The sequence below is a fragment of the Mesocricetus auratus genome, unplaced genomic scaffold, assembly GCF_017639785.1.
Source record: "Mesocricetus auratus isolate SY011 unplaced genomic scaffold, BCM_Maur_2.0 Super-Scaffold_100021, whole genome shotgun sequence".
Lineage (NCBI taxonomy): Eukaryota > Metazoa > Chordata > Mammalia > Rodentia > Cricetidae > Mesocricetus > Mesocricetus auratus.
Window position 1 is genome coordinate 28,170,008 of NW_024429202.1, and position 3,882 is coordinate 28,173,889.

The window sequence follows — 3,882 nt, forward strand, 5'->3', positions numbered from 1 at the left end:
CAACTCTCATTGTCCACAGCACAGTTACATCCCAATTCTGGACGGACTGAGAACGCTGAAGTTCCCACACTCCCGGGAAAAGCCCTATTGTGTTGCAGCCATGGTAACACAGCAGCAGAACCAGTGCTAACCCCTTTCAATGGCCTCAGGGAAGATATTTTGCAGCCAACCAATCAGTATCACCCCTGTGTGAAATTCAGCCAATCAGAGAACAGACTCCTCTGTCCCCAGCCTCAGTGGTTGGTGGATCAGCGCTCCTGCTGCTTGGCTCCCTCCTGGAGACAGCCTGAACCACAGTGTCCTGCTTGCTTGAGTGAGCAGTAAGTCCGGTTTTGCTTTTGATTTCAGAGTTGAGAGATGGTCCCCGTTGTCCTTGATAAAGTTGTCATTCAATGTATACATTGTGACTATGCTAATTTAGACTTTCAGTCCCAAGCCTTTTATACACAACTTTTTAAATTTTTCCTGTAGTTAATGTCTGCTTAGTGGTTTTCATCGGCTTCGCTTTCTTTTCCTGCTTGGCATCTTTTTTTTTTTTCTTCAGTTTTAACCAAACTGCCTAACTATTCTGCATTACATCTGCTTCTTTTTGTATAAACTGGGGACATGACTGCTCCAAGGTATGCTAAGCGGAAGATTTCTATTGTAGATACAAGGGAGAGGACAGCCAGAGACATCCGGAAGAGCTCAGAGCAGAGAGAGAAAGCAGGTGACTGAACATGGTCACCGGACTGGACTGGGCTGTGAGAGGAGAGAGACAGGGAGAAATCAAGAGAGGAAGACAGAGAGAGCATCAAGTGAGGAGGACGAAAGAAAGAGGGAGCATGACCAAACTAGCAGGGTTACACGGAGAAATGAGGAGCTGGAGCCCATGAGCTGAAGTTTAGGATAAGGGCGGGTGAGAAGGGCCAAGATGCCAACATGGACTCCGTATGTGCCTGTAACAGGTACGTGTGATCCCAAGGGATCCTGGAGGCCAGCGCGTGCTTAGGAATGTGCTTTGGTATGCTAATAGACACCACAGACAGCCATTTGTCCCTTCTGCCAGTGATAAGGGAACTGGCTCCTTTGGTAGCTCCTGAGGAATGCTGGCTTTTGCCTAACCTCCAGAATTTGGGGAAGTGTAAGTTTCTTTGCACCTGAGAATTTTTGTCTGTAGTTGTGCCAAAATTATCCTCAAACTCCTCTCCACTCCTTGCACCCCTTCCCCATGGGTGTAAAACTGCTTTCACTTCATTCCCCTACATCAGTTTAATCCATTAACTTTGTTTTCTGTGAAACCTCCCTGGAAGGCCCTGACCACTCCATCTGCTCAGCCAGGGAGAGGTTTCTCCTCACTACTCTTCTGGGGAGCCTCTTTAGCTCCCCATCCCATTGTTTCCTGCACCCTGGGCAGTGACATTCTGGAGCAATGTGCACATCTGGAAATGTCTTACATTCCCACACATGATTGCTAGCTGATGTTATAGGCTCAGTTGTGTCTACGGCAGATTCATATGTTGAAGTCTTAACTCCTCTCTCTCGGATTCTGACTATATTTGGAGACATGGCCTTAGAAGAAGCAATTAAGGTACTATGGGGCTGTTAGTGGGAGCCTTAATCCAGCATGCCTAGTAGGAGCTGGGGTCTGTGGGTAAGAGAGCTTGCTGTACACATAAGAGGACATGAGTTTGGCTCGCCAGCACCCATCTAAAAGCCATATGTGGCTATGCACGCCTGTGTCACCAGCATTCTAGGTGAGGAGTGGAGAAAAACAGGAGGATTTCCAGGGCTTGCTGGTCAACCAGCCTAGCCAATAATGATATCAACAACAACAATAACAATAGTGAATGGTGAATGCTAGGCTAGATGAAAAACCTGTCTCAAAGGGAATAAGGCAGCGCACAATAAAGGAAGATATCCAGTGTGCCGCTCGGACATGCACACAGGCATGCACACACACATGTACACACATGCATATATGATACATGAATACGGCACTCAAAAAGATAACAGGAAGAAATTAGGACACAGACGATGCAAAGTGACCTTGTAAATAACAAGCCTGTAAGTGTGGGGTGTGGGGTGTGGGGTGTGGGGTGTGGGGTGTGGGAATAACCATCTCCGAGTAAGGAGAAAAGCCCAGGAAGAAATCAAACTTGCTGACACTTGAGTCTCAGACTTTCATCACCCACAGATGTGAGAAAATGTGTTGCTTGGCTGAAGCTTCTAGGGCTGTGACTGGGGCTCTGGCAGCTGAGCAAATGCACAGAGCTAGTGCAGTGTGGCCCAAATCAACATGATCTTCCTTCAGAATTTTGAAGACATCGCTGCTGCCTTCCAGCCTTCTGAGTTACAAGAAGCTCCTGAACTGCTCAATTCTTGGGCCATGGCATCTGACCCCAGCCGCCTTGTCCGAATGTCCCTCGGAGAGCTGGTGGCTCTTCTGCTTCCCCTGGGTGCCCTGAAATCTGAACAGCGATCAATCATAAGCACCATCTTGAGTGCTTTCACATTAAACCCCAGCCCCTCCCCCAGCGTGCACCAGGCTCCCAGAACCCAGGTGCTGGCTGAGAAACTGAGGCAGGCATTGGAGAAAGAAATAAAAGGGTCCTTTTTGCTAAGTATGTCTGGCACAGGCTGGTGCTGGTAGGATTCCCTGGCGTCTGATGGGCCATGCTGGTCCTGCCAACCTGTGATCCCCCAGCACCTGATGCATACTCATGAGCCCAGCTCTGCAACCAACTTTGGGGTAGCATCAAGTTGTCATGTCCTGCACCTGGTAGCTTGTAGTTAGGAACTCAAAAGCAAACTTCCAGGCTTTGTTGGCCCTGAAAGAGACTCCTAATATCTCTTCAAGTCGGTTTTTGATTTCAGAGAAGTCCTTCCACAAAATGTGGGATCATCCTTCCAAATGACCTAAGGTAAACTTGTTCATTATAATGTTAAATTCTCTCCTCCACCATCTGTGAACACATAGTGTGTGAAACGGTGTAATCACCAACAGAGCATGCTAATTAAGAGGCCTGGCCCTACTGTGTGATGACGTCCATACAATACGAATGTGCCCGAGGTTTCCCAATAAAATCACCTCGTGTCCATGTTTGCTGACACCTTACCTAAAAATTATCCCCAAGCTGTCCTCACAATGGAAGAACTCCCTCTACCATCATCTCCCCAGGCTTCTTATGGCTTTGTAGGCACCAAGAGTGACCCCGTTCTGTTTGGGGAATCATCCTCTGTGGGCCCACGCTGTCCTAGATCACTCTGGAAGTAATGAATGGCTCACTATGTCCATAATGCTGACCAGTTACAATGGTTGACAGTAATTGTCAACCTAACACATAGGAGTCAGGCCTCTAGGTAGACCTGTGATGAATCACCTAGATGAATGCTAGGCTCTGAGGATGTCTCTGAGGGGTATCTTATTATGCAAATTGATGTGGGAAGACTCAATTATGGGTGGCCCCATTCCCTAGGCAGGGGACCCTGAAAGTGGAAATGCTGATCTGAGCACCGGCATGCATTATTCATTGCTCTCTGCTTCTAACTGTGACTATAATGTGACTGGGACTTCCCAGCAATAACATATTATACTTGGAAGTATAAGATAAATAAAACCGCATAAATAAATGACTTTTGTCAGAGTGTTTTTAACACAGCACCAGCTAAAGAAACTAAGACAGCATCAACTCTACAGTCTTCTGGGGAGATGGTTCAGTTTCAGAACTATCGAGGTTAGAATAATGGATAGGGTTGAGTTTTGTTATGAGTGCATGCGTGCGTGCGCGTGTTTGTGTGTGTGTGTGTGTTAAAATTAGCTAATCCCCTCTGTTCCTCTGTTCCATTTTCTGCTCAACTAAATTGGGCAGTAATTGCTTAATTTTGTCTTTTAAATTTTTA

At 46.9% G+C, this 3,882-nt stretch overlaps 1 long non-coding RNA gene across 1 annotated transcript; it reads left to right on the forward strand.

Moving 5' to 3' along the window:
* Positions 1-240: 240 nt before the first annotated feature.
* Positions 241-3,612, forward strand: LOC121133351. The gene is made up of 2 exons (XR_005870199.1): positions 241-320; positions 2,177-3,612. It is a non-coding gene; the product is annotated as an uncharacterized LOC121133351 (long non-coding RNA).
* Positions 3,613-3,882: the final 270 nt, after the last annotated feature.